The sequence below is a fragment of the Ambystoma mexicanum genome, chromosome 1q (assembly GCF_040938575.1).
Source record: "Ambystoma mexicanum isolate Mex_15411 chromosome 1q, UKY_AmexF1_1, whole genome shotgun sequence".
NCBI lineage: Eukaryota > Metazoa > Chordata > Amphibia > Caudata > Ambystomatidae > Ambystoma > Ambystoma mexicanum.
The window spans coordinates 442,079,869-442,099,196 of NC_090922.1; positions in this window are offsets into that span (position 1 = coordinate 442,079,869).

A 19,328-nucleotide genomic window follows, 5' to 3' on the forward strand; every position below is an offset into this window, starting at 1 on the left:
GACACAGACTGACTGGCTTGACAGATGAAGAGTTGTTCAGAGATTACTATTCGGATTTGGAGACAGTTTTCTTTATGAGCATTACTTTTTGGTTGACAAGTCACTATAGGGAAGTACCACAGAGAATGGCCGTACTGTAAAAGGCACCAGGGCCATTTCTTGAGGAAGATCTAGCATAAGTGCTGACGAAAATCTTATGGACCAACAGCTGTATGACCTTGGGTTGTTGAAGGAAGTGGGAACTGTCAAAAAGATGCTCAAGCCTTAGGCAATATTATCAAGGGCAAAACAATATCCTTTATCCAGGGAAGCAGACAAAGGCATTTTTTAGACAATGGGCCTCATTACAAGTACTCCGGTCCGGAATTAACACTGCCGGTAAAACCATACCGGCACCGTTTGCATGTCCGCGCAATCATGACCCGCGGCCCCGGTAATAGCACCACCCTAAACCGCCACCGCGGAAATAGGGTTCCCCTTAATTCCGCCTGCACGGAAACCCCTCCGTTACCGGCAACACGAAACACCGTGAGCATCACAACTAGCGCGGACACGGAAATACCGGGAAAAAAATGGCGGAAATACCGTGATCACGGTGGCGGAACCGCCGCCACCGCGAACATGGCGTTATACACTGCCGGCTGAACTGAATCAGGGCACAGGTGCACCAAATCAGCCCAGCTGGACCTAGCAGGCCACTGGGAGCCTACAAAAGGGCCACACCCAGCCCAACACAACACAGAACCATGCAGGCAGCAGGGCTAGTAGCACTGGGACTGGGCCTACTCAACCAACAGGCAGTACTGCACATGGTGGCAGCAATGGCGCAGAGGAGGAGGCGTAGGCGGAGGAGGCGCAGGCAGCAACCAGCCAACCCTGCAGCTATGGCAAACCCCATTGCCCAGCCAGCCCGACCCCGCCGCCAGCCACCAATACCACGCATCAGGGCCTCACCCTGGAACCTCACCCCAGGACAGATCCACACCCTATACCGGCTGGACCGTGCAACAATCATGCACATCACCGCCATGATTGAGGACAACATCAGCAGCCTAATTGACACCCCCACCGCCACCCCCCCCCTCTTGAAGGTTGTCTCAGTTCTGCATTTCCTTGGCACTGGCACCTATCAACACACGGTTGGTGAGCTGCACGGCATATCACAACCGTGTTTCTCAAAAGTCCTGGTACAGGTACTGGATGCCCTGTTGCGCCATGTGTCGGAACACATAGCCCTACCCCGCACCCTCCCCGAGGTCATTGCCACCAAGTTGGCCTTCCATGCCATAGCAGGCATGCCAAATTGCATAGGCGCAGTTGACTGCACCCACGTCGAGCTGACAGTACCACATGCAATTGAGGCGGTGTTCCGCAATAGGAAACAGTATCACTCTTTGAATGTCCAGATGGTTTGTGATGCCATGCAACTGATTACACACTGCTGCGCACGTTTCCCAGGCTCATCACATGACTCAATGGTACTGCGGAATTCCACGTTGCCACGGTACATGGAACGCTATGCCGGACAAAGCACATGGCTATTGGGTGAGTACAGCTGACGATGCTACAACCCTGTCGGAGTGGTGTGTGTCTGTCCAGGCCAATGAGCATTGCGAGTGTGCCGCTGTGACCGCACATGCATCACCCCCCTTCCATCTACCAAATACACAGCGGATGCCAAACATCATGAAGGAAGACATGACAGGGCACCACAATGTGCCCGTGCACACGCTGCCACAGCCAATCCCGTCACTGTCCCATGAACCCTGTGCCACTGCAGACACCCACCCTCAATTGAACCACTGCCCCAAAAAGCACGAGAGGCGTGTAAATGATACGACGAGTATTTACTACTTCCGTACAGTGGAGTCACTCTGCCATGTGTGGACAGCACTGCACCATGACATGCACACAATCAAATGTCACCCGCAGGGCACAGCAAACATGCAAGTTGATGTGTAGGCCCATACGCAGTCAGCGACATTCCTCGTGATGGCCAAAACATACCTCCAGACACTGCATGGTTCATATGCATGAATGAATGATGATACAAGAATGCACAGCAGCAGATGAGGACATGATGCCACAAACACTGACATGTTCCCCCATCTACATCCCATGTAGGTGATGCGGGATATGCACTCACGCCATGGATGATGACACCTGTACGGAGACCAAGGAACAGGCATGAAGAGGCATACAATAGGGCACATATCCGCACACGTGGAATGATTGAGAGGACATTTGGACTGCTGAAGGCCCGTTTCCGCTGTCTGAGCAGATCTGGCGGATCACTGCTGTACAGCCCAGTGAAGACGGGAAAAATCACGCTGGTATGTGCCATGCTGCACAATATATGCCTGCGCAGGACCATCCCATTGCCACCAGACGCAGATGAGGAAGATGGGGATGGGGATGGGGATGGGATGGCACCGCCTCGCCCTGGGGGTGCACATGATGGCCAGAGAGCACGGGATGCCCTGATTCGCATTTACTTTTGAGTCACAGCACATTCACAGTAATGCACAAACATGGTGACGACAATGAATTGATAGTTGCACTGCAAAATAAATGATCAATGTCCACACATGTATGTCTTGATTTGAAATGGTGATGTATTGATGTAATAACAACAGGGAAGAAGGTGCATTGGTTAGGGAAGCTGTACACCCGGGGCCACCCACCACCCAAACGTGCCCACCCCCACCCAGAGCCCATTGTCCAAACCCCCAAAACTACCTACCCCACCACCCAAACGTGACCACCCCTCTCACACCCTTGTAGTCCACATGTGTCCTGCACTGCCCCACACACATGCCATCACTTCCGTGTGCGCTTCTGTGCAACCTTGCCCAAGGGACCCGTTAGCCTACTCGAGCGCCTCCTTGGACTAGCAGTAGTGGAGCTGGATGGGGTGGTAGTGTTTGATTGGCCAGAATCAGGGATTGAGGGCATCCGTGCCAGATTTGCCTGTTGGCCAACCAACATGGCCTCCACAAGCCTGGAGGTGTGGTCATTGCCCTCCCGCACATGGCGTGCAAGGGTCACTATGGTGGTCGCAAAGCGTCCAATGGACCTCGACAGGCGACGCACTGAGGCGCTGTAGCTCTCCCTCTGCAGCCTGGATTCCTCTAGCTGCCTCTCCACCAGCTGGGTGAGGGTAGCCTGCTGGTCCTCCATCCGCTGCATGCGGGCATTCAGTTCGGCCATGGATGGGGTCGGCGACCTCATGGCACTCCCCAGTGAAGTGGGGCTGAACCCCAGCTCATGGAAGGAGCCCAGGTCTTCCAATGTGGCCATCTCCCCTGTGGCCCCGTTTCCGAGTGCTCTTGCGGGGCACTGTTATCACTGCAGGCCGCCCCCTCTGCAGTGCTGCTGCCTTCGGTGTTGTGTTGGGTGGCCATGATAGGTTCCTGTGGCACCTGTCTGGACTCAGCCAGTGTGGAGATGGTGGGGATGTTGGTGGTGGTGTGCTGCACATCTGTAGTGGCTGGTAATGTGGCCAGAGGTGCAGAACTGCCGGCAGCATCCTCCTGTGTGGTGGCGGTGGCTAGTGTACTTGCCGATGCTGATTGGCTGGCCTGTTGTGCAGTATCACTGTCACTTGAAACGGCTGTGGGGACACAAAGGGCATGCAATTAGTGTTGTTGTGGTGGCAGATGGGTGCATCACATGCGTCATTAAGATTGTACATTGAATAGTGTTAGTCACATGCATTTGATTGCTGGTGTCTGCATTAAGTGATATTGGTTGCCATACGGATCATTATGGGTCCTTTGGCCCACACATGCACTGCCTGGGGGGGGGGATTGTTAATGGGTCCTTTGGCCCACACATGCACTGCCTGGGGGGGGGGGATTGTTAATGGGTCCTTTGGCCCACACATGCACTGCCTGGGGGGGGGATTGTTAATGGGTCCTTTGGCCCACACATGCACTGCCTGGGGGGGGGGGATTGTTAATGGGTCCTTTGGCCCACACATGCACTGCCTGGGGGGGGGGATTGTTAATGGGTCCTTTGGCCCACACATGCACTGCCTGGGGGGGGGGATTGTTAATGGGTCCTTTGGCCCAGTACTCACAACTGCATATTTACATGTGCCATTCATGTTTGGGCACTTACCGGCATATGCAGGTGGGCTCACTCCTGCCTCAGCCTGCCCAATCCCATGGATTCCCTCTAGGTGGAGGACGCTGCTGCAACGCTCCTCCCATACTTGCAGCCTCAGTGGGGAAGGGGGTCCTCCGCCTGTCCCACTGCTGCGTTGGCGGTGCGTGGAAATGAGGTTGCGTACCATCAGCCTCAGGTCGTCCCAACGCTTGTGGCAGTCCTTCACGCTCCTCACTGCCACGCCCACAGCGGTGCACTTGCGTGCAGCTTCGGCCCACACCTCCTTCCTCCGCTGCTGTGTGGCACGCCGTTGGTCGGCGCTGAACAGCATCTCAGCATTGTCCACAATGTGCTCCACCAAGACGGTTAGCTCCGCCTCGCTGAAGCGCTGTTTGCGCTGCCTCTGAGCAGGAATCCTGGCAGACATGTTGGTGGTCCCTTTTGGCTTCTCAGAGTCAGGATTGTGCTTGTGCTGGCTCTGGATGGCAATGGATTGTGCTTTTATATGATGGCCGCCTCTCTGTTTCCTGTTTTGGCGATCATGGTATTTCCGGTTCCGTGTCCGTGGCGGCGGAGGCGGAAACGGGTTTTGCGCCACTTGTGGCTTCGTTATTTCCATTTCCGTGGGGTATTCCGTGGCGGCGGTCACTACGTTTCCGAGTCCGTGTGGTGCGCGCGACCGACAGCGTGTAATCGGGCGGTTTTTCCGCACCCTTGCGGACACGGAAACGTTTTTACCGCCATCACGGATTTTGCACGGTCCCGGACTGGCAGGTTGTAATGAGGCCCAATGTTTGCGTTAGTGCAGCAAGGGATTTTGGTGCCATCAGAATCACTGTGTAATACAGCTGTGCGCCTAGTGAAGAAGGCAATAGGGGGATTGTGGTGTTTTATTCTGGACTTTCGCCCTTTGAACAACATTGTTGAGGCAGAGTTCTCATTAGTTCCGAATCCGGCGACAATGTTATATAGTATTCCGCTAGAAGCTACCCATTTCATGCTGATAGATTTTAAGAACGCTTTCTTCTCTATCCCACTTCATGGGGAGTCACAGGATCTGCCGTCATTTCTATATAGAAATAAAATGTGCAAAAATACAAGACTTCCTCCAGTGTACTGCAAATCACCTTCTATATTCAACAGGATCCTCCAAATGAACCTAGGGAACAAACATTTGCACAGCACAGTCATAGAGTACGTGGATAACATTTTAGTATACAGCAGTTCAGAAGAACAGTGTTGCAAGTGCTCAGTACAGTTGCTGACAGTGCTAGCAGAGAAGGGTTACAAAGTGGACAAGGCAAAGCACAATATTGCCAACGCGAGGTTTTCTACATTGGACAGTTAATATCACAGGAAGGCAGGGAGGTAACCCCTGAAAGAGCAGAGGTGATCTGTGGAACACCACCTCCATGGACTGTGAGGGAAATGGAGCAATTCGTGGATCTCTAAAATTATTGCAGGGCCTTGGTGTTCTATTACATCACATACACTAGACCCTTTTTAAGCGGGCTCCGGGAGGCCCAGAGGTGGGATGGTAAACTGACATGAACAAAGGAGATGACTGAAGTATTTGAAGAACTGAAAGGGGCAATATGCATAGCCCCAGTGTTGGGGAGTCCAGACTACAGTGAAGAATTCTACTTGTTCTCACACTCCAAAGGAGTGGTGATGTTGGTGGTGCTCGCACAAAAAATGGCCTTGGGGCATAAACCAATAGCTTACTATAGTGGCCATTTAGATGCAGTAATGAGAGGATATTAACCTTGTGAACAAGCATTGGCTGCTTCTGCCTTTGGAATAGAAAAATCAGCCAAATGTCACATTGGCCTACTGTGCCATGCTGTATGTGTTGCATCCCCTTTTATGCTATTCTTGAAAAGCCCAAGAGCACATTAACCACTCACAGAGTGTCTCGATACGAGGTAATCATCTCAAATCCAGCAATAAATGTAGTAAGGTGCAGAGTTGTAAATCCGGTGACATTCATATCACAGCCATTAAAAGAGAGTGACTATGTACACGACTATACCACATATAAAGAACACCATGACAACATCCCCAGAGCAAGAAGGGGAAGTACTCTTAATTGACAGGTCTTTTACAATTGTCCAGACGACAGGAGAGAGGCATACTGGCATGGCAGTAGTAAAGCTGTAACCGAGCGGGACAATTGAAATAGTGACTAGTGTGCGATTTGCCTTTGCATTTTTCAGCACAATCGGCAGAATTAGTAGCTCTTATAATGGCATTAGAAGTGCATGAGGACGAGGAGATCACTGTTTATTCTGACTCCGCCTACGTGATGTCAACAGTACATGCAGGACCGTCACATTGGAAAAGTAGGGGCTACTGATGGTCTGACGACACACCGGTGCAGCATACACCCCTATTGGCTAGACTCATAGACTCACTGTACCTCCCATCAGCCATAGCCTTATGAAGTGTCAAGCACACACGAGGGGGGAGGGCGCGATCTGCAGAGGCATCAAAGCTGCAAAGACAGAAGCAAAACGAGCAGCATATTTTACAGAAATAAATGAGTTTGACAACCCACTTAATAAATGCATATGCACGCTTAGCATAATATTGCGAGAGGGACACAGTTCATTACCCATTATCCAACTAGTGGAATTTCAGGGACTAGCACCAGCAGAGGAGAAAGAGGTATGGATAAACAGAGGATGTTCAATATCTCCTACAGATGCACTGTGGGGACAGGAAAGCACAGGAAAGCTGGCGAATCCCTCAATATTGTTGCAGATTGCATGCACACAACTGCACTATTCTACTCACCTTAGTAAAGATGTTCTTGAAGCACATATTGGGGAAGATTGGTTCTGCCCGAACTTGGTGTAATATATCACCGCTTTTATGAGTACTTGCATAGTATGTCAAAATGTTTACATGCGTTGCATGGTGCGTGTAGTGTGAGGAGCAATACTGCACCCTAATTGGCCATTCCAACATCTCCACATAGATTACGTGGACATGATCCAAGTAGGCAAGAGTTACAGATGTATGCTCGTGGTAGTATGCACCTTTTCCCGCTAGATCGAAGCTGGTCCATGCTCACACCCCGATGCCCTCAGTGCAGTGAAAATCCTCATCAGAGAGGTGTTCCGACAATGGGTGGTGTGCGAGTTCCTCCGTTCAAGCAATGGGCCTCACTTCGTAAATTAAGTTTTTGAGCACATCATATCCCTGCTGAGGATTAAGCATAGGTTTTCCTGCGCTTATCACCCACAAACAAATGGAATTTTTTAACACCTCAATGGCCTACTCAAAAAAAAGATTGCCAAAATAAAAGTAATGCTAAAAAAGGATGGCTTCATTGCCTACCCTTAGCCTTTTTCACATTGTGTAATCAACCTGGATCCAACCAGCATTTGAACCCTCATGAGGTGGTGACAGGATGACGCATGCGCCACCCTCTTGCTCTTCCCACTAGATTGTTGACAGATGCCCAAAGTGCAGCCGCTGTTCTTGGTCTTGAAATGCACGAATATCTCACTTCAGTGATGGCTAGTGCTTCTTTAATCTCTCGACAGCTGAAGTCCCAGTGGGGGAGGTCGAAGAAGGATGATGAAGATAACGCACCAGTAGAACTATCAGAACTGCTTAGGCAATCACTTCTTCATATGGGAGACCGAGTGCTCCTAGGAAATGTTGTTAGGTCAGGTTCAGTGGCCCTTTTAACATAGAGCAATTAATTGTCAAGGCTGTAAAGCTAGTTGGGGAAAAAAGCCTGGAACTACCTTGCAGACGTCAAGCCCCACAGAGGTGAGACTCCCTCTGCCCAACGTGGAGACAATTTGATGCAAGAAGAAGAACAAGAAGAAGAAAAAACAGCAACAGATCCAGACATGATTAAGGACTAGAGCTAGACATGAGCAAAATGAAAAGCTAGATTAGACACACTTTCTTTTCCTTACAATAGGTAATCATTGTGAATGCTTGGGCTGATTTTTGGCAGATAATTCTATTAATGCACAGACATTGAGGAACACTTTTACAAACTTGTAGCAACACCTGGACAAATGATACCACCCATTGTGTCCTTTTATGCTTTCCTTCTATATGTGGCCCATACCTACCCAATATTGACATGGGGCGACACAATTGTTATTGCATTGCTTAGTAGTGCAAACATACGATTAGTCAGGGAATGATTGTTTCTTGCTCCATTGGCACAGTATTACTTCAGAAGAGCCTGATTGGCCTACCAAGTAATACTGATGAACATCAAAGGGTTTTGTAAGCAATTGTATGGAATGTATGGACAAAAACGGGGGCGTACAGCCTCACAAGACATGGAGGTTACGGCAAGAACAATTGTGCTGATATTTTCCGCATTCTGCTGTCTCAGCCTCTTTACCCTTTTTGCATTACAAAAGGTGCCATTGTCTCACGCACACGCTGTTTACTGCTTCGAGGGGTTCTGTTTCTTCTGTATCGTATGACACTGGGTGTGGAATCCTCTTGATGTGAGTCGTGTGGATCCAATTTTTCCTGCCTGCCACCTGCACCACAGTCTGTGTGACCAGCAGGACCTGGAAAGGGCCCCGCCACCGAGGTGCAAGGCAAGAGGATCGCTCAAATGCCTTTATCAAAACCCAGTCACTGGGCCGAATGCTGTGACCTGGGCCCTCATATCGTGCAGGTAAAGCCTCTCGCACCTGGTGATAAATCAAATACAGGTTTTTAGTCAACTCGCTACAGTAATCTGAAAGAAGTACATTTTCAACATTTCTCAAAGAACAACATTTTGGAAGGTTCCAGATATTAGCAGGTCTCCCCATTACCACCTCAAAGGGAGAGAGCCCAGTCTTAGTTTGAGGGGTCGTGCGCATAGACAACAACACGATCGGTAAGGCGTCTGGCCATTTTAATTTGGTGCTGGCACACATCTTAGCAAGCTTGTTTTTGATGATGCCGTTGTCTTTCTACTAATCCAGCACTCTGAGCGTGTCTGGCCGAATGGAATCGTTTATCGATCTGTAATCCTGCGCATATCTGCAGAATTACAGCAGCAATAAAATGTGGACCATTGTCCGACCAGATGACTCTTGGTAGCCCAAACCTGGGAAAATATTCCTTTAAAATAGTTTTTGCAGTAGTCATGGCTGTAGCGTCTTTAACAGGAAAAGCCTCAACCCATTTGCTGAGAGCACAGATAACAACTAGCACATATTTCAAGTTATTGCACTGCTCCATTTCAATAAAATCAAAGTGTAGGACCTCAAAGGGGACGGAAGGTGGAACAAAACTTCCCCTAGGAGTTGATGTTCCCTTTCCCCCATTGTGCTGTAAACAGATCATACAGTCCTGAACATATCGCTCAGCTATTTTAGAAATGTTGTCATTTGCCCAAACTTTCTCCAACATTTTTGTAAGCTTCCGGGCACATGTGTGTAGGGCCATGAGCCATGATGACCATCATCATGATGTACGCGTCAGGAAGTAACCATTTTCCATCAACTCTGTCCACCCAACACCCATCATTATCGAGTTTCCCCAAGCCTTCAGCACATTTCTTGGACTCTTCTAATGTGGCGTCAACACCCTCATCCATTACATAGGCATTTGCGGTCTCCCTTGAAGTGTATATGTCACCAGAGAGATTGGTGGCAGTCTGTTTAGCTATCTGGTCAGCAAAAGCGTTGCCTTTTCCTATATCATCTACAATCTTTTGATGTGCTGCACATTTTACGACAGCTAACTGAGTAGGGAGTGCAAGCGCTGAGAGCAGTTGTACTATTAGGGAGCCATGCTGGATCTTCGTACCATGTGAAGTGAAGAACCCTCTTTCTGACCAAAGTCTACCAAAGTTGTGAACCACTCCAAAGGCATACTGACCATCAGTGTATATGTTCACTATAAGCCCTTCGGACAGTTCACAATCTCGGGTCAATGCTATAATCTCTGCGGCCTGCGCAGAGTTGTGTGTGATTCTCTAGGTCTCCTCAACCGTGCTCAACGTAGTGATTGCGTGTGCAGATGTGGATGTACCATCCGGAAGTTTGAAGCAGGAGCCATTGCAAAACAGCTCCTCTTGTGGAGTGTTCAAAGGAGTATCTTTTAGATACATTCTACCCTTTGTCCCTTGTTCGTTAGTGTGAAGACAGTCAGGTGACTCTTCGTCACTGCAAGCAGTACCTTGCGGGAAAGGTAAGAGTTCAGCCAGATTAAGAACACAACACCTCTTAATTTGTACGTGTGGAGCAAACAAGATCAATTCATATCTCGTCAACCGTGCGGAAGTGAGGTGTTGCGTTTGAGTTCTCTTCAGCAGAACATCTACAGAGTGAGGCACCATCAGGGTTAGAGGATGGCCTAGGACCATTCCCTCACTCTGTTTTACAGACACAGCAGGAGCAGCGACAGCACGCAAACATCTTGGAAAAGCGCATGCTACAGGATCAAGGGTGGAAGAAAAGTAACCGCATGGCCTATTCTTCCCTCCATGTTCCTGCGTTAATACAGCCAAAGCACATCCATCACATTCATGCACAAACAACACAAAGGCCTTTTCATAGTTTGGTGTGCCCAAAACCGGTGCCGAGCACAATGCAGTCTTGAGCAAATCAAATGCTTGCTGGTGCTTGGTGCTCCATGTTCCACGGCAATGGCGAAGAAATGCCCTTCTTCGTCAGGGCCAACATCGGCTTAATCACTAGTGAGAAATTGGGGATCCACTGCCTACAGTAAGAAGCCATACCTATCAAGGCTCTGACTTCTTTCTGTGTATTTGTGACAGACATGCTAGAAATGAGTTTTATCCGTTCAGGTGTCAATCTTCTTCCCTCCCTTGACAGGAGATAGCCTAAATAGGAGACCTGACAACAATATTGAAACTTTTTAAGCAAAGCTTTGTGACCATGTTTAGCCAGGTGAATAAGCAACAACACAATTCCCTCCTTACAAGCGCTCTCTGAGTCAGCAGCTAAAAGCAGGTCATCAACGTATTGAAGCAGTGTACAAGTAGAGGGCAATTCAAGAGTATCAAGCTGTTCTTTCAAAGCCCTACTATATATACTAGGACTTTCCGTGTAACCTTGCGGTGCACGGGTAAAGGTGAACGAGCGTCCCCCTAAGGTGAACGCAAACAGGTATCTACTGTCCTTGTGTATAGGGATACTAAAGAAAGCATTCAACAGATCCACAACACTAAAGTAGCTGAAGCCGGGATAATGGTTAATATTGCCGTTACATCAGGCACAGTTGGGAATTTTGGAGTGACTATCTTATTGATGGCACGTAAATCAATTATGAAACGTAAAGGAATTGCATTATCGCCTTTTTTGTACACGGGCAAAATCGGACTATTGCACAAACTACCTGCAATTTCCTCAATCACCCCTCGATTCACAAAATCGGAGATGATTCATTTCAAAGCTTGCTCAACCTCGACTGAAATCTTATATTGTGGAATACGTGGCAGCTTTACTCCATGTTTGAAGACTATTTTAACAGGCTCGATCTGCAAAATACCAACATCATTGTTGTCAATTGCCCATAAACACTCTGGAACAGTACTAAATTCCGGCGGCAAAGGTCTAGTCAGAAATTGAGAGACAGAAAGTTGCTGTGGTGAAATCGTCAAACGCACTCCATCAGAAGAACAATGAATTACCGCATTTAATTCTTTCAACAGATTCAACCCCAGCAAATTCTCTCCACATTTCGAAGTCAAAAGGAATGGACAGTTGTCCGTAAACAGACCCAACGAGATAGGCACCGGCAAAGAAACCGGACATACAACTGGTGTGCCAGAAAACCCTACATAAACATTGTTTTGCCCTGACAGTGGAATGTTTGGAACCTGAGAATGGTCAATAGAACACTTCTGTGCCCCTGTATCTATCAAAATAGATGTTTCCTACTTCCCACTATCATTTCAACGTAGGGACCTGTCTGATCAACGGGAATAGGCGTAGGTTCCAAACCCTGCTTCGGGCAATCCTAACAAAACAGAATTTCATCGAAAGGAAGTTCTTCAGAGAGGTAAGCAGCAGAAGGATGGTCGAATAGGTTTCTAGTATCCAAACTTGGTGCCTGATTATCCTGCGAAAAAGGTTGCTGTGAATCTTGTGCAAACTGACCTCTACCAGGGCCCCCTACACCCGGGCGACCTCTGGATCGTGTACCCATATTTCCAAATGTGTTATTTGACCTTTGTCGAAGGACCGGTCATTGTGCACGCCAATTACCTTCTTGCCTACAATAGGCACACTGGTTAAGGTTTACAGGACCCAAGGGCACATTTCCTTGTGGAACATACTGACCTCTAAACTGCGAATTACCCCCTCTTGGGCCTGTAATAATACTTTTGTCTTCAAATCACCTTTTCTCTTTTCGATTCTTTCCTTTTCATTATTGACACGATTCTCATAGTACTGAGCCATATGCAGTACTTTGCTTGCCAAGCGCTCTCAGAAGACATAATTTGCGATTGGATGTCAGGCAACAATCCACGCACAAATTTGTCTACAAATAGTCTTTTCCCAGACTCTGTGCTCAAATCCTGACCACTGAAATCCGAGAATACTTGTTCGAACCGATTAAAGAACTCGGTAGCACCCTCAGACTTCCCTTGGATACAGGCTGTAAGCTTGTCCCAAATAATTATTTTTTCGGGAATTATAGTTTTCAATTTTGCAATAATTCTGTCAGGTAGAGTTAGTCTCACCTGAGGAGGTCTCTCGCCAGCTGGCCTTTCTCCATCCAGTCTAATTATGTTAGCCCATGTATTTCCTAATCCTGCTACATCATGTATATAACCTGTTTCCACAAATCTACGGGTAGGAGTACAGGAAATAACAGATCAATATCACTTAAGGTGAATACTGAGGATTGCAAGACAGACTCTATTTCTTTATAGAATCCTGTCGGATTTTTCCTAATGTCGGGAATAGATTGTCTAATAGTGTTCACTTCCTGTCTTGAGAATGGGACGTGAACGAACTGCGACACATAATGTGCAGGAATGTCCACAGCAGCTGCACCCGTTGCAACATTAGCCGCAATATCATCCTTTGGGACAAATGTCGGAGGAACCTCTCTCATAGGCAACTGAGAAGTAGGCAACTCCGAACGGTTACTAAGCAACGGAGCCAAATCGAGCGCTAAATCAGCCGAAGAAGTGTCAAGTGAAAAAGCTCTCTTATAAATATCTCTTATAAATACTCAATAACTCTGTGGGACAACAAATCTTTCTTTTTACGCACTCATCCTGTAGGTACTCTACCATTACCTGTATCACTTTCCTCTGCATTTCTGGCGTATACTGACTATAAGTGTCATATACTTCAACTGGAGTTATCGATGTGTCTGAGTTCCATCTAATCGCGTCTTTCGTGCAAATTTGTGTTTCCTCAGATATCGATTTACGACAAGGAAGGAACCGTTTCTGTACATACATACTATGCTCATCTTCATCCTCATTCTGTAACCTTTCCAACTCCTTTCTATACTCAAATACCCTCTCAACATGCTCTTGTACTTTTTCCACAGTGTCTCTAGAAAGCGCTAAAGTGTTCAGATCCCTCAACCCTTGTGGGAGATCTGTATTGTTTAATCTGTCCCAAATTACGCATAAGTGAATCCCTAATCCCTCAATAAAAAAAATTTTCTCAGGAAAATTGTCCATATTAGAAAGTGTGGCAAAAACATTAGCTCGATCATCCCTCTCCATACAATGCTTAGCCCACGCAATCAAGTTACGTTTATTCTCTGGAGGTACAGTATTGCGAGTGACAACCCTCGATCCCGCTCTCTGATCTACTACAAGCAGTGCAGGACCACTTGGAAGAAGGAGAGTAGGCATGTTCAACGGAGGTGTTTTTACAGGTACAACAGGAAAAGGTGGAGGAGCAGCAACAAAAGGAGGAACGACGACTGGAGGAAGCGGAACAGGGGGGATGGGAGGAACAGTAGGAGGAACGATAGGAGCAGGAGGAGGAATAACAGCAGGAAGAGGCAAAGCAGCAGGAAGAGGAACATACAGAGGTGGTGCAGTGGCACCAGGCCTTCGTTTATTTAACAATTTGTCGATAAATTCGTCCGAAACATGAAAGTCTTTAGAAGGAAAGATTTTCTGAATGCCAAGTGAGAAAGCCCTATCCATATTCCTAGCTGACTCAGACTGTTTATCTTGGTCATATAAAACGCTTTTTCAGCGTTCGTCTTATGATGGCGCGCATGTTTTTCCCTACTCTTAAGCTGCTGTAAAGCTTCTTTTTTCCAATTCTTTAATACATCAAAAGCTGCAGGTCTAGCCTTTTTCTTTAATAAAATTGACTCTAAATACTCAATACGAGGGATTTCGAAACTACCATTGATCGGCCACTGAAGTTCGGAAGCATGTCTAGTTTGTCTGTCCCAAATATCATTAAACACTATACTACCAATGCCATGCTTACAGTACATAGTACAAGCCGGCGACCCCTCCTGTGTTGCCGGACGGCTAAATTCCAAAGATTGTCTATCGCTGCGGAATAACACTTGTTCCCAGCGCGTCCGCTCCTGAAAAAGGATCAAAAAGAAGGTAAGTGGGGTTGGGAGGGCGGGAGTGGGAAGAAAAAAAAAGTACATGCGTCCCCGGCGGGGGATGCGGGAAGCCTCCAGCCGTGAGGAGCTCCGAGTCTCCACACGCTGGAGGCTTCCCTTGTCCCCCGCCGGGGTTGCAGGAACAAGAAGGTAAGTTGGGGGGGTGGGTGGGATTCAGGGAAGGAAGGGAATAAAAAAAAATAAAAGAAAGGCTCACCCGAGTCCCCGGTGAGGGGCGAAGGCAGCCTCTCAGCCGCGGGGAGGCTCGGAGCGGGGATGGCCCCGCTTCGAGCCTCCTCATTGGCTGAGGGGATGCCACGAAAGGACCCGGCGAAAGCCAATCAGAATACGTGTGGCATTCTGCTTCACTCTCGCCGGGTACTAATAAAACATTAACACATACATTTACAGAGACTGAAATTCAGGGCTGTTTTTTTTTTTTTTCATTTTAGCCAGTGCCTGTGGCAAAATATACAAATAATGGCCGGAAAATTAAATATTCCATAGACTGATTTCCAATTCCACATTCAAAAATGATGTGCTCTTGCATGTGTCCCTAAGAATCAGGTTGTGAACGGCCACATCGCTATGATGACTGAGACATATTTCCAGAAAAAAGGCTTTCTGGGGCCTGGGCCCAAAATACCTTCAGCTATCCCTCCGCAAATACATCCCCTTTCGAGTCCTGGCTTGGCTGGGGCCTTCCTCTGGAATAGCCTCCCTGCCAGTCTAAAACTTGAGGATAACATCTGCGGTTCCGGAAGCACCTCAATACCTTCCTCTTTGCATCTGTCTTTGCTCCCCCTCTGCCCTGCTGATACGCTCTCTTGGCACTGTGCACCTTGCCACCCTCTGTCCCTGTTAGGCAGAATCCTATGCACTGCCCTTAAGGACCACTACACACAATTAAGACTACAAGTGGTAATACAAGTTCACCTTTGGTACAAGCCTGTACTACACTGTTAAAGTGGTAGCAGTAGCAGAGCAGCCAGACTTATCTCAAGAGTAAATGAGCAGTAGCAGAGATTACACAAAGGACCACAATTACTGTGACTCAAGCAAACACTGACTTAAGGTTTCAGGTAAAAAAATACAAGTACATTTATTTTAAACCATCTGTTATAAAACACTTCACTTCTGTAAAATACACTACACACAACCGATTCCACTTGTTTCAGTAAATTCAAGGTACGTACATTAGGATTTGACAGACCGGTGTTGCGATACTAATGCGTACCCACGAATAGAAATGCTCACAAAGTTAAAAAACACTTTGTACTTCAGAATTTCAAAACAAGGGAAAAGTGAATAAAAATCAAAGGCAATACTTTTTTCAAGGCAAGGAGACTTGAGGACTTATTCAAAGATCCAGATTAAAGTCAATAGGCCTGCGCCAGTGTCAATGGAGCGGATGCTCAGTTGCCGAGGATCACACGTTGAACAGTTCGAGATTCGAGATGCCAAGAGTTCGTAAAGATTGTCAAATGGAAGGAAAGTTATAAGAAGGAGGGAAGAAAGAACAACTCTTCGTGGAGGAAAAGGTTTCACCCCGATTCTGGCTGGTCAGACGGAGAGAATTACCAAGTGTGCACAGTACCTTATTCCGTTGGAGAAAAGCTGGTGCCACGGCAGTTGTTCCTGTTAGTTCCTGCAGACTCATGGTTCCTGCGGCTTCAGTCATGGGGACACTAAGGAGGATGTCTGGAGCAATCTGCACTACCCAGGGATGAGGCCAGCAGCAGCGAAAAAGACAAAGATGAATAAAAGGTGCACGCCTCTAAATCAGGAGAGGGCTCTTCTGATGGCTATCCGGACCACTACAGCAAAGCAGTGATTTCGACCCAGGAGAGGATTCTCTGACTGAAGAAAAGACGTGCTGGTTGATCCCACCAGGCTCAAGGGAAGAAGACTCCGGACTGGATCTTCTCTGGTCGTTGAAGGGTAGATAGCTCAGGACTGCAGCAGGGCTTCACCGGGACTCGGGGTTGCAGCAGCCGTCTTCTTCTCTGCTTCTCTACGGTTCCTTGCAGTTCCAGTGGCGACTGACTTCTAGCCCAAGAGTCCTGCCTTTTATGCCAAAATCCCCCATTCACACAGCCTGGCTGTCAATCACTCAGCAGGAGGGTTGTCCAGCCCGGAAAATCACCTTAGCCAATCAATACAAAGTGCAACTCGGGTCTCCAAGGAAGACCCTGTGCAGGGGGTGACTACACCCCTCCCTCACATTCAGCCCACCTAGACACCAGACGCCAAAGGAGGGCTTCTGGTCAGAAGCCCGCCAAAGGTCGAAGAACAAAGGAGGCAAACCTTGTTTGCCTTGCAAAGAAAGACCCAAGAAGGATGTTAACAAAAAGAAATGGCGATTAAACCCAACCAGAGCCGAAATAAAAAGTATTTGGGCTAGCGGGTTTAAAGTTCGAGGCTACTAAAATAGCCTAAAACAATACCACGTTATGGAATATAATCGCGGTAGGAAAATTAGGGTAAATACCACTGCCACCAGCCAAGTCTTAATGTTAAGATAACGAAACAATGCTCCAAGAGGTACAGATAAAAAGGGCTAAGGATTAACCCTTTCCAATACTCCATGTAAGATGGGGTGTACTGGATCTGTGGTTAAATGACTATGTAAAATTAATGGCAACTTTACCCTTTTCTGGGGGACAGTAGTCTGCCCCAGAAATGGAGTCGGTGGGAAGTCTAAAAGACAACCCTGTGTCACTGCACTGAAGGTGTTGTGTAACACACAAAAGAGTGGGGCTACTGAAGTGGTGTACTCCAGAGACCACAATCACAAAAACAGATGCAATACACATGGCAAAACACAGGTAAGAGAGGAGAAAAGCTCACACTCTTACCAAGTGGAAAAAATTAACTCCAGAAATCCAGCAAAGCTGCTGGGGGACTCACTAGGTAAGGGAAATTAGCCATAGAATGAGAATTCTCCCTAACACTCGGTCCCCCCTCCCCCCAGACTAAGGGACATGCGGATTTAATCCACTCCTGGATGGATCTCATACCTCTAGTCAGTTATAAACATCGTAGAGAGACCATCAGCCTTTTGGGGGTGACTTCCTGCTCTGTGCTCAATGGAAAAATCAAACCCTTGCAGGCAGATTGACCATCTGAGTAACTTGGGGTTTTCCCCTTTCATTTGCATCAGCCATCTCAAGAGTTGGTGGTCAGTCTGAATAATGAAGGTAGAACCATACAAGTATGGCCTAAACCTCTTCAGTGACCACACAATAGCAAACATTCACGTTCTATTGTTGCCCACCTTGTCTCAGGATCCTTTAACCTCCTGCTGATGACCCAAATGGGGTGTTCCCTACCTTTCTGATCCAGTTGACTAAGGACTGCACCTATAGCTACATTTGAAGCATCAGTTTGTACAATGAAGGGTTGGGGATAGTCAGGAGCTCTTAGGGCTGGAGCTTGTCAAAGGGCTTTATTGAGACCTTCAAAGGCTTGATTGCACTCCTCATTCCAGCTGACCTTTTTAGGAAATTTGGGAGAGGAGATGACATTCAGGGAGAAGCTATGGTCCCATAGTTCTCAATGAAGCTCCTGTACTACCCAATGAGACCTAGGAAGGCCCTCACTTGGGTTTGAGTAGTAGGGGTGGCCCAGTTTTGTACAGCTTGCACTTTGTGAGGCAATGGCCTTATTTCACCTCCTCCTACCTCATGTCCAAGGTAGACCACTGTACTCTGACCAATTTGACATTTACTTGCCTTTATGGTCAGATGGACCTTTTCCAGAGCCCGCAATACATATCCTAGGTGATCAATATGTTCTTTCCATGTAGGGCTGAACCCTGCAATGTCATCCAAGTATGCCATGCAGAAGTCCTCCATCCCATTCAGAACTTGATTGACCATCCTCTGAAATGTAGCAGGTGCATTCTTTAATCCAAAAGGCATTACCTTAAATTGATAGAGGCCAGCTGGGGTGGACAATGCAGTTTTCTCCTTGGCATGGTGTGTCAGGGCTATTTGCCAATAGCCTGACGTTAGGTCAAATGTGCTGAGGTACTTGGCTGCACCAAGTTTGTCCACCAGCTCATCTGTCCTAGGCAAAGGATGGGCATCAGTCTTAGTGGCTGCATTTAGATCTCTATAGTCCACGCAGAATCTCAACTCCTTAGATCTTGCCTTTGGTACAAGCACAACTCGGCCAGACCATGGGCTAGTAGAGGGCTCTATAAACCCGAGATCAAGCATCTTGTTGACCTCATTCCTTATATGGGTTCTTACATTGTCTGTACCCCCTGATTTTGACAGGCAGACAGTCACAATTGAGAATATCATGCTGGCCCCAAGGGTCAAGCCTGGTGAAAGTGAGGACAGGGAGGCAAACTGATTAAACAGTAACTTGCACTCATCCTGCTGGTCAGATGTGAGACTCGAAGAGAGATTAACTCCTTCCACTTGCTCATCTAAAGGTAAACCTCTGAGGAGGTCAGGCAGAGGTTCACCCTCCTCCTCCTTCTCCACCTCCTGAGCTGAAGCTAGAAGCAAAGCTCCTATGTCAGGTCTAGAGACATAAGCCTTTAAACGGTTGGTGTGAAAGACTCTAGGAGCCTCCTTAGGATTACCTAAGTCCACCAGATAGTTCACCTCTCCAGGTTTACCCACAACTTTAAAGGGTCCTATCCATTTGTCCTG